Here is an 11927-nt window from a genome sequence, read left to right as displayed (position 1 = left end):
ACCTTATCACATCATCAATATAAATATATTAATGGGCTATTTTACATGTTTTTCCATATTAAGACTCAGAAATCCCGTGTTTGTCTTTGTGCATCTCAATTCAGAATGGCCACATTCACAAGTGGTCCTTTATTGAAGAGACCTGTTCAATACGGTTCAGTGTCCACCATTTCACACCTACGTATGACATTAGCAATCTCCTCCATTCCCGCACACATATCCACGTTCATCTGGAAAATTACTGACATCTCTCTGGACCTTCCTGTACACAATGAAGTCATTTGTAGGAAGGCCACCAAATGCTTGGCCGATGTACGAAATTAAAAATTTATTTTCTAATCTATGTGACATCTTCTTTTAGTCCCCTTTATTATTTAAGCATAAGTTCTTTTTCTAACACAGTTGGTGATCTCAAGCTACCTTCAGTCATCTCAGGGTCCCCAGGAACAATGTTTTTCCCCCCATCACATTTCCTTGCTTCTCGAGGCTCCGTCTGAACCCAGCTCGGGTTGCAGAGGACCCCGAGCAGAGGCACCTGAGCCCGCGGCGGCCAGGATGATGTGGTTCTTTGTCCGGGACCTGGTCCAGGATTTCCCGTTCGAGCTCAGCCTGGAACCTCCCGAGGGCAGCCCGCTGGGGCCCTAGGCCCTGCACCGCAGCCCCACGGAGGCCGCAGGCTGCCTGATGTCCATCTTCATGTACAATGTGAAGCCTGGTGCCAAAGAGCAGACCCAGGTGGCCAAAGCTGCCTTCAAGCTCCTCAAAATTCTCAGGTACCCCAACATTCTGGCCTACATCGATGGGATGGAGACAGACAAATGGCTCCACATAGTGACAGTGGCCATGACTCCACTGGGTGCAGAGGCTGTGGCCCCAAGGAGTTGGAGCTCTCCTGGGGGCTGCACCAGATTGTGAAAGCCCAGCTTTCTCATCAGTGATTGCAGCCTCATCCACAACAATGTCTATATAGCCACTGTGTTTTTGGGCCGCACCAGCGAGTGGAAGGTTAGGGGCCTGGACTACATGTACCCAGCCCAGGGCAATGGCGGGGCACCCCCCTGCAAAGGGATCCCTGAGCTTGAGCAGTATGATCCTCTAGAATTGGCTGATGATAGTGGCAAAGTCATCAGAGAGAAGTGGTCAACCGCCATATGGTGCTTGGGCTGCCTCATCTGGGAAGTTTTCAATGAGCCCCTACCTCGGGCCACCCCTCTGCACAACCCTGGGAAGATCCCCAAATCACTGGTGCCCTATTATTGCGAGCTGGTTAGAGCCAACCCCAAGATGCATCCCAAACCAGCCCACTTCCTGCAGAACTGCCGTGCACCCAGTGGGTTTATGAACAACCGCTTTGTGGAGACCAACCTGTGCCTGGAAGAGATTCATATCGAAGAGCCGGCTGAGAAGCAAAAGTTCTTCCAAGAGCTGAGCAAGAACCTAGACTCATTCCCAGAGATTTCTGCTGGCACAAGGCGCTGTCCCAGCTGCTGACTGCCTTTGAGTTTGGGCATGCAGGGGCTGTGGTGCTCACCCGCCTCTTCAAGGTGGGCAAGTCCCTCAGTGCTGAGGAGTATCAGCAGAAGGTCACCCCTGTCGGGGTCAAGATGTTCTCATCCACTGATCTGGCCATGCACATACACCTCCTGCAGCAGATGGAGCAATTCATCTAATACCTTGATGAGCCAACAGTCAATACCCAGATCTTTCCATGAGTCGTGCATGGCTTCCGGGACACCAACCCTGCCAACCGGGAGCAGACGTCAAGTCCATGCTGCTCCTGGCCCCGAAGCTGAACGAGGCCAACTTCAATGTGGAGCTGATGAAGCAATTAGCTCAACTGCAGGCCAACGATGACCAGGGCCCCATCTGCTGCAACACCACCATCTGTCTGGGAAAAATCAGCTGCTTCCAGGCTGCTAAGGACCCGTTTGCCCCGTCTCAGATGTCCAGTGTTCTGGGCTTCGCTGCCACCCACAACCTCTACTCAATGAATGACTGTGCTCTGGGCTCTGTGGTCTCACTGTGGATCCCAAAAAATCTGTGCAGGTCCAGGCCTTCAAGGCCATTTGAAGTTTCCTTTCCAAACTGGAGTCTGTGTCAGAGGACCCCACCTAACTGGCCAAAGTGGAGAAGGATGTCCATGCCGCCTCCAGCCCCAGAATGGGAGGAGCCGCAGCCAGCTGGGCAGGATGGGCCATGTCGGGTCTCCTTGCTCACCTCCAAGCTCATCTGTGAACACCCCAGAGCTTCCCCTGGTGAGCCCAAAGTCTCCCAGAGACCCAAACCCAAGGGACTTCCTGCCCCAGCTCCCACCCCTGCCTCTCCCACACCCATTACCTCAGGAGACTGGGAGGCACAAGAGGAGGGCGAGGACACAGCGGGGGACAGCAGCGCTGCTGAATGATGGGATGACGAAGACTGGGGCAGCTTGGAGCAGGAGGCTGAATCTGTATTAGCCCAGCAGGACAACTGGAGTACTGGGGGCCAAGCCAGCTGTGCTGGGCAGGCCAGTAACCCTGACCACAAATCTCCCAAGTTGGACTGGAGCAGCTGGGAAGCTGAGGGCTCATGGGAGCAGGTTTGGCAGGAGCCGAGTCCTCAGGAGCCACTCCCTGAGGGCACACTGCTGACCAGCAAGTATAACTGGGGTGGACCAGAGTCCAGTGACAAAGGCAACGCCTTTGCTGATCTGTTGGGTGTCGGGAGGTTGGCACCCAGCCAAGACCTGATTCGTGGGAATACAACTGGGATGGCCTGGAGACTGGGAGCTGGCAGGTGAAGGCTGAGCTGGCCTGGAGGAAGGGGGTGAAGAAGCAGGGAGAGAGTCAGTGGGAGATGGAAGCAGAAGGCCGCCAAGGGCCCCATGACGCTGGGGACCCGGAGGACTGAACTGCTGGTGTGGGTGGTTCCCGGCCACAGAGAACAGCCCCATGGATGTATTTATTGCACACACCATGCCAGCCAACCAGCCTGGCCAGGCACATCTCACATGTACATAATCAGAGCCACAATAAATTCTATTTCTCTCTCTCTCTCACACACACACACACACACACACACACACACACACACACTCATTTTCCTTACTCTTCATAATTCTCTGCTGGGTGAACTTGAGCTGCAATGGGAGGACCAGACCTCTGTTCAAGTGTTATTTCATATTTTGTTTTCCATGACAAGGACTAGCCCCTTCAGAGGATACATCTATAGTGAAATGTGGGTGCTCTGGGGGACCAAACGGGACAGGGGTTTGGCATAGACAATCTTTGGGTGCTGCTACTTTCCTGGTGTTAGGCCGATCAGCTCCACTCCTCAGTGGTCAAGGCCACCTCTTGGTGGAGAGATGTGCACCCCAACTCTCTTCCACTAGTTTACATGCTATTAGCAAGACACCCCAAACAGCAATGAGCTGCTTTCTAAATGCAATTAGTCCAGTGTGACTTTAAAAATGTCAGGGAGGGAGCCACTTCAGAGATTCAGAAATCCAGGGCTTAGTAAGAGATGTTAGAGAAGAGGCCTCACCTGTAGAGCTCTGCAAATTATCTGCAGCTTCTTTTAAAAAAAGCTCTTTGGCCTGGAAACATGCAAGGAGGCTGCTAAACCAGCAGATTCAGAGAAAGCAGCACTCAGGAAATTGATTTGAAGCCAGAGACACAGCTTCTAAGGTGGTGACGGGGTCAAGGGGGTCACTGAGTAATAGGATTTCTCAGAACTGCTAATGATCCTGATTCGGTCATTTTCTGCTTAAGAAGACACTGTGACCTTCTCCAAACCCAAATATATGCTTCCTGATGGGAGGTGGCTCCATGCATAACCTACTGAAGATTAGATTTACCAGGGAAACTCTGGTAGATTCCTAAACCCAGCAGGAGAGGCGATGTTGCTATTATTAATTGATTAAATGATCTCTTTTATATGGCATTATGCAAACATGTGTATATGGCATAAATTATGCAAAACCAGTTTCAGCACAGCTAATAAAAAAACTGAATAAAAAGTGCTAAAGTAGGTCCTTTTATTGATTTTTTCTTTAAAAATTAAATGGCATTTTACTTAATAGCATTAATCAAACTGGAAGACCATCTCTATTAAAACTTAAGAAAACTGTTTTCGGCTGAGGGGAGGCCTGAGCACCTGGGGTGTGAATCCGGGTTAGGATAGCCCTGAGATGAAAGGGTTTGCCTGGGATGTACATTTGCTTCTCAGGGTTCTCTCCTACTTAACACATTGCAGAGGGATCACGAGAACTCTTGCTTCATATTACACAGTGTTTTACAAAGTATCATATTTTAAAAAGCTATTAGTTTTTAAGAACATGTCATAAATAACTTCAAAATGCAATGGGTTTTTAATTTTAAAGCGTTACTTTAACATTTATGTAAAACATTTTTGTACTTGTTCAATAGAAACTTATGTGGCCACTGGGTAAAGCTAGCAATAAAATTACTGGTCCACAATGTGTTAGGATGAGTCTAAATAGGAAAGAGTATTCAAATGATTTGGGGTTTTACTTTTTCACGATGGTCAATGCCTGTGAAATTGATCAAGAAAGAGAACACAGTTCACTGAAACTATCTCGATGTCAGATACCCAGAGTTTGATTTCCAGTAGGGGTAACAACTAGTTGTGCTACCTTGGAGAAGTCCCTTAGCTTCTCTCAGCTTCATCTATAAAATGAAAATGAACATGAGTATTTACCACTCATAGTTATGGAGAGAATAAAATGAGATAGCAGATGCAAACCTCCAAGCACCTAGCTGACAACTGGTCAAGAATATACACACATGCTATGATAAACCATTCAGAGTACTAATGTAGCAACTGCATGGTAGGTCCAAGAGTTCAAATGTCATCCATGGGGCTGATGACCACAAAAGCCTCATCAAAAAAAAAATAAAGTATGACAAATGTCCAATAAGCACATGAAAGGATGCTCAATATCACTAAGCCTTAGGAAAATGCAAATCACAAGCACAATGAGATATCACCTCATACTCATTCAGATGTCTAGTATATTTTTCAAAAAAGCTGTGGGTGAAATGTGGAGAAATATGAACCCTTGGGTGCTGTGGGTGGGAACATTAAATTGTGCAGCTGCTGTGGAAAACAGGATGGTGGTTCCTCAAAAAATTAAACATAGAACTACCATATAAGAAATTCCACTTCTGGGTGTTTAGCCAAAATAACTGAAAGCAGGGACTTGAACAGATATCTTGCACCTATCTCATAGCAGCATTATTATAACAGCAAAAAAGTGGAAACAACCCAAGTGTCCTGTGGTTGCCAGGGGCTAGAGGAGGGGAGAATGAGGCGTTAATGTTTAACAGGGACAGAGTTTCCCTTTGGGAAGATGAAAATGTTCCGGAAATGGACGAAGGTGATGGCTGCATAACAATGTGAAGGTATACTTGGAAATAGTTAAGATGGTAAATTGTGTGTTATGTGTCTGTTACTACAATTTAAAAATACATAATGTGCTAATAAAGTCGTTCCACGTTGCAGAATAGTGAGGTAGTGATAAGTTTCTTTTTTTTCCTGTTTTGCACAAGAAAAAGAAGTCCATTTTACATAAACTCAGTGGATGACTATAGGCATCTCATTTGCCTCTCTATTTAAAAAAAAGAAAAGACTAGATTTATGTTATCCTTTCTGCCATTTAGTTCAATTTTTTATATTATAAAAGAACTAGAGGCCCGGTGCATGAAATTTGTGCATGGGGGATGGGTCCCTCAGCTCAACCTGCACCCTTTCCAATCTGGGAGCCCTCAGGGGAGCCATCTCCAATCCAGGAGCCCTGAGGGCATAGGTCCACTCTCCATGGTTCTCTGCTCTCTGTGGGGCCTGGAAGCTCCAAGCCCACTGCCCAGAGGCTCTCCGAGGCCCAGAGACCCTCCGTGGCTGGGGCGGGATGCTTGCCTTGTCACCGTGGCGATGACTCAAACGTCCCGCCCCAGCCGCTCCATGCACAAGTGCACTGCCCAGAGGCCCTCCACGGCCTGGGCAGAACACTTGCCTCATCGCTGCGGTGATGAAGAAAGCATTCTTCCAGGCCGCTCACGCTGCCCACTCTCAGCAGCCACCCCTCCAGGACTGGGGGACTTTGGCGGGGCTGAGGGGACTGGGTGCCGCCATCTTTGTGATGGAGTGATGGCTAATTTGCATATTAACCTTTTATTAGATAGGATCATTAAATTGCTGAGAATGCTCAAGATAATTTAACCTACTCCGTACACCAGGGGTCCTCAAACTTTTTAAACAGGGGGCCAGTTCACTGTCCCTCAGACCGTTGGAGGGCCGGACTATAGTTTAAAAAAAAAACTATGAACCAATTCCTATGCACACTGCACATATCTTATTTTGAAGTAAAAAAACAAAATGGGAACAAATACAATATTTTTATTTGCATGTGGCCCACGGGCCATGGTTTGAGGACCCCTGCCCTACACTATTTTGCACACGAAGAAACTGAGGTAGAGTAAAAGGTCCCACTATAAAATTAGTATCTAGAATACAGATTTTTTCAAAAGTGCCTGTTTTTTTTTAAATACCATACTATCTTTTCCAAGGCAGCCAGAAATGTACCAGTAAGAATCAGAAATGATCCAGTTCTTACTGATATCACATGATCTCATGTTCATATAGCACTGTCTTAGCTTTTCAAATTATCATTGTCAGCAGTAAGGTATGCTTTTACTTCTGAGAGGGCCAATGACTTCATTCTGGTTAGAAAAGTCATGATCTATGCTGCTGACGTATTTGAATGTAAGTCTGTTCTTTTACTTATTAGTCATTCATTTACTAGTAACACACACTGGGAGTTAGGTGCCGTTAAACACAGTGGGAGTACAATAATGAAAGGACACACATTGCCCTAACCCAGTGGTCGGCAAACTGTGGCTCGCAAGTCACATGTGGCTCTTTGTCCCCTTGGGTGTGGCCACGAAGTTTCAATTACACTGTATGTGCACGCCCGCACGTGGTATTTTGTGGAAGAGCCACACTCAAGGGGCCACAGTTTGCCGACCACTGCCCTAACCGGTTTGGCTCAGTGGATAGAGCATCAGCCTGAGGACTCAAGGATCCCAGGTTTGATTCTGGTCAAGGGCATGTACCTTGGTTGCAGGCACATCCCCGGTAGGAAGTGTGCAGAAGGCAGCTGATCTATGTTTCTAACTCTTTATCCCTTTCCCTTCTTCTCTGTAAAAAATCAATAAAATATATTTTTGAAAAAGAAAAGGAAGGACACATATAATTCAGCAGTCCCTTCTTAAATAAAGTGCTCCTTACCATCTTTAACAAGTGTCAGAATAAATTTTTTGGACAAGACCCAAGTAGAATTTCATAAGCAGTTAAGTGCTTAAGTGTTCTTGATATATTAGCCAGCAACATTTAATTCTTCTATAGGTTTTATTTCCTATGGAGCCTGAGACTAAAAATTGATCAGTATCATTATGTGAGATGGGGGCTCTAGGAAGCAGAGAAGATCTTATGTGGGGGAAAGATGATGACTTTAGTTTGGGACAAACTGAATTTGGATTTCCAGCAGCATGGCATCTGGGAATACTGGCAGGCACTTGAAAGTTTGAGTGGAATTAAATGGGAGGTCAAAACCAGAAATGGGAGACTGGAGAGTGCCCGCAGAGCTGAGAGTTGAAGCGTTGTGTGATTATGCCTCCCGTTAAGACGGCCAGGACACCTCTGTGGTCCGACGAGCTGCAGCAGGCACATGCACTTGGGGACTGGGGGGCATCTCAGAAAGGGGGTGTAGGGAGGACTCAGAGGATTGGGCTTATACAGGTAGTTTGGGGAAGGTCAAGGATGCGGTGGTCCACCCTGGACTGAGGCAGGATAACTCTATGACTGGGTATCTTCATAAATCCTTTTTAGATGTAGAGCAGAATGGAGCAGGACGAAAGCTAGAATTAGAATAGAAGAATCCTATTGGTCTGAATAATGGGATGTTTGGTCATTTTTGCAGCTTGTACAATGTTCATAATTTGTGTTCAGAAATAATTACCCTAAGGTCTCATTTGTGTCTTGATCCATCTGGGTCTCAGAGTGGCCTTGATGGATGTTGATGTTCAGTTTTCATGAGAACACCCAGGTTTATCTGGATGTCCCAACTGGTCCAGGATGGCAGGGCAAGGCTTCTTTTTCAGGAGGAAGGAGGGAGGAGGTTCAAGAAAGCACCTTGGCACCCCCTGCCCTCCTATCTTGCGATTTGGACAGTGACAGAGAAAGTAGAAGTGGAATGAGAAAAACTCGGAAAATGCAACATCAGCTTTCCCTGTTTCACACTTTAAAACACACATACTCCTGTGCTGGGAAACAACAAATAATACAGTATAGTAACGTGGTGTAATTTAGAATCGCCATCCAGAAAAAAGGGTGTCATGCAGAAAACTGTTCCCTTCGTTTATTATATTTACTCGGAGTAGGTTGTAGTCAGTCAGTGCCTGACTAAATCCCACAGTTTGTTCACAGCTTGCTCTGTTATCAAGACATTCTTTAGAACTTGCATCAATGAGATAAAATCGTGTCTGTCTTTTAATGTAATTTTCCATTTGCCTGTGATGATTTTTCTGGATCCTTCCTGACTTGCTTGGTTCTTGTTAGGTTGGATTTTAACATTCTTGCCTCTTGCTCAGACTCACAGGGATGTTGTGAACATGGGATAAATGGACTGCTACGCTTCGCTTTCAAGAACAGCTTCCCAGACTTGGTTTTCTCAGACCAGATTTGTAAAGTTCCTGCAAGCGCCATGGTTACTGCTCCTTTCTTCCACAGCTGATTCTGCGTATTTGCATGGGATGGGAATCTGCCTCCTAACCTCAGATTGCTCAGTTTCCTCATTGAATGTGAGTTTCTTTTCATCTTGACCCACACCTTCCATTGTATGGGCCATTGCATTCTACACCCTCCATCTCGGCACCTCGGGGGATTTGAATGTGCGTCTCCTCTCAGCCCTCCTAAGATACAATGCCGGGGATGTCCCCTGCCACACTGCTCCCTGGGGAATGTGAGAAACTCTGACACCCCTCAGCCTCCCTCTGTCTGCCTCAGAATCCCCATGACTCCCCAGAATGAACTCAGCGAGATGGAAGTTCGGGGAGAACAACCTGGCACAGAGCAGGCTGCAGCCTTCTTGGCCGAGTCCCATCTGCCTTTCCGGGTCATTTTCCCCTGGGAAAAGCCCTGGTAGGGAGTGTGCAATGTGTGGGTGTTTTCCAATCGGGACTTTGCGCCGATTGCTTTGATGGCTCCATTCGTTATGCTCATTTTGATCTAGCATTTGAAGTGTGAAGACAGTGAGCACGGGATAGCCATAAAGGAGCTATTGTTGCCACATTTCTTTAGACCAGTAAGGAGGCCTGCAGACCGCTGGTAGACTGCCAGCACCAACTCTGCAAAGCTCCTCCCTCCGCTGGGGTCTAAGACATTTAAAGCCCAGAACTGCGAGTGGCTAGGAGCCATCCTCAGCCCTGTAGGAAGATTGCTTTGCGGATTAGGAATCCAATCTGAGCAGTTTTGGAGCCTGAGAGATGTCCACAGGCCATTGTCATTTAAATAAGGTCCTTTCAAGCGGTTCTTAGTGAGCTGAGGCCTGGAACACTGTGCACTTTTCCTCCCTGGCTGACGCAGAAGCGCTCGGTGGAGCATATGTGGATGTTTCCCACTACACCAGAATTACACAAGATCTGTCAGCAACTGACACTGTTAATAAAGGATTTACACATATCATGAAAATGCCTACATACAGCTGAAATGCACGCCAATTGGTTAAATTAATGTTGCAGCAAGATAGTTTGGAACTTTTATTTGAGCTCTTCTAAGGGGTAATTGGGCCCTTAAATAAAAACATATGGGTGGTAGAGATCCCAAGTGCTTTAAATCAGCAGAGGTTTGGCAACCCATGGCTTTTAGTGTATGTGACACAAGCAGAGTTCATTAGATCCAGGGCCAACCTCATACCTGACGTCAGCAGAGTAATTAATCTTAAGAATTCCCTGAGCCAACAACTGACAGTGCACTCATAATCCACAGCTGTGTCCTCTCTTTCACCGGGGCCACTGTGACTTTTACTATTTCCTAAAATGCCAGCTTCCAAGTTTCCTTTCCTCAAGTCTTCTGGTTGGGAAGGTCAAATGCAGATCCAGAAAAAGAAAGAAAGAAAAGTCCATTTTATGTGTGTGGGGAATGTATTGATACACCTATGAATCCATATTAACAAAGACACACAATCCATTCTGATATGGTTGGATGCTTATTTTATGATGTAATATATTCCTGAAGACAAATAGGTCTGTTATACAAGTTTGGCGTAATTGAGTGGAGACCTTGCAATTACTGGGTAATATGTTATTCTTTATTTTTAAATCCTCACCCAAGGATATTTTTCCATTGATTTTTTAGAGTGAATGGAAGAGAGAGGGAAAGACAGAGTGAAATATCGATGTGAGAGAAACACATGGATTGGTTGCTTCCTGAATGCGCCCTGACTAGGGCCTGGGCCAGGGAGGAATCTGCAACTGAGGTATGTGCCCTTGTCCAGAATCGAACCCAAGACCCTCCAGTCCACAGACTGATGCTCTATCCATTGAGCCAAACAGGCTAGGGAGATAATGTGTTATTGTCAGATAAATAAAAAGAAGCTGTGAGATAAAAAGCAGTGAAACAGAGAACTACAGCTTCTTCCTTGATAACCCAACGATTTTTTCCCATTTCCCTTACATGTTTGGGTTTTCATTTTCATGTACTATAGTTACAGATAAATTTTATTCCCATAATACCAGTGTTTGAGAGAATCTCAATGAACACCAAGTGGAAAGAAGATTACTTGACATTTAAAGTTGGGAAACTCAGGTTGAAAAATCTATTTTTAGTAGCTAAGCCCTGTGAAATATAGTATACATAATGCATGTTAAAATTCCAGAAAGCAGAAAATGTCTCTTCAATTAGAAATATATTCTGTAAATGTTGTACTCTACTCTTGCCTTTCATTTTACCAGTAGGTTCTGCTTTAGTAACACAAATTTTAAAATAAGATTTAGGTAAGGAATCTAAATGCATATAATTATGCATTATTACAGTCTTTTCTAAACAATAGAAAATTTTTGCCAGGCCAAAAAAATTATCACAGTATATCTAAGCAAAAAATAATTTAAATTACAATTTATATTATTACAGTTTTTATAGATATAGCAAAAAATATCACAGAAATGTCTTGTGAAAATTCTTTAGAGCAAGTTTTTGGAAGCATTATTTTTTTTTTAATTATGAAAACAACTGTATCACATTATCCAAACAATGATAGAGCTTTACATCACCACCTACAAGGATTCTGACGTAAACCTTTTGTTTTACTCAGAAAGAATATGTTATAATTATCTTAAAATTATCTGTTTTATACTATAAGGCACAGCCATTTTCAACTTTATGTCTTATAAATTCATTTTTCCTTAGGGCTTCATCTCAGAACTTTCATTGAAAGTAAATTGTTTGGAAGAAAAAAAGAGCATTGCTTCTTGAATCCATAACTCATGCATTCTTTTATTATCTCAAATGATTTGAGAAAAAAAGGAAATGTTCCTTTCTATTAATCTTGGTTGATCATAAGTTTTTTGTTCCAAATTCCTACAGTGATCCCCTGCCGTCATTGATATTTTTAGAAAGGCAACAAGGAGGAATCGAGAAAGAAGGAACTAAGTGACTGGTAGGGATTATAGAGATCATCTACTCCAACACCTTTAACGGACCTAAAAAAAGAAACCATGACTGAAGAAGGTAAGGGAACATTGGAAAGGCAATGGGGAGAGCAGCGTAGGAGGGTGATCGTTTGAAAGCTGAAGCTTCATGATCCTGGACCTGGCTGCGTATCTACTGTGTTAGCTTGGGCACATTGCTTCCTCTGCCTGCTGCATTTCTTC

The 11927-nt window shown here is 45.0% G+C and overlaps 2 pseudogenes; both read left to right on the top strand.

Annotated features, from left to right (window-relative positions):
- Nucleotides 1-497, top strand: part of LOC102760325 — a 20217-nt pseudogene extending 19720 nt beyond the window's left edge.
- A 7-nt stretch (nt 498-504) lies between these two features.
- The window catches only part of LOC102760028, a 77863-nt pseudogene continuing 66440 nt past the window's right edge, over nt 505-11927 (top strand).

The sequence above is a fragment of the Myotis davidii genome, unplaced genomic scaffold (genome assembly GCF_000327345.1).
Source record: "Myotis davidii unplaced genomic scaffold, ASM32734v1 scaffold194, whole genome shotgun sequence".
Classification (NCBI taxonomy): domain Eukaryota; kingdom Metazoa; phylum Chordata; class Mammalia; order Chiroptera; family Vespertilionidae; genus Myotis; species Myotis davidii.
This window is presented reverse-complemented; position numbering and strand designations above follow the sequence as displayed.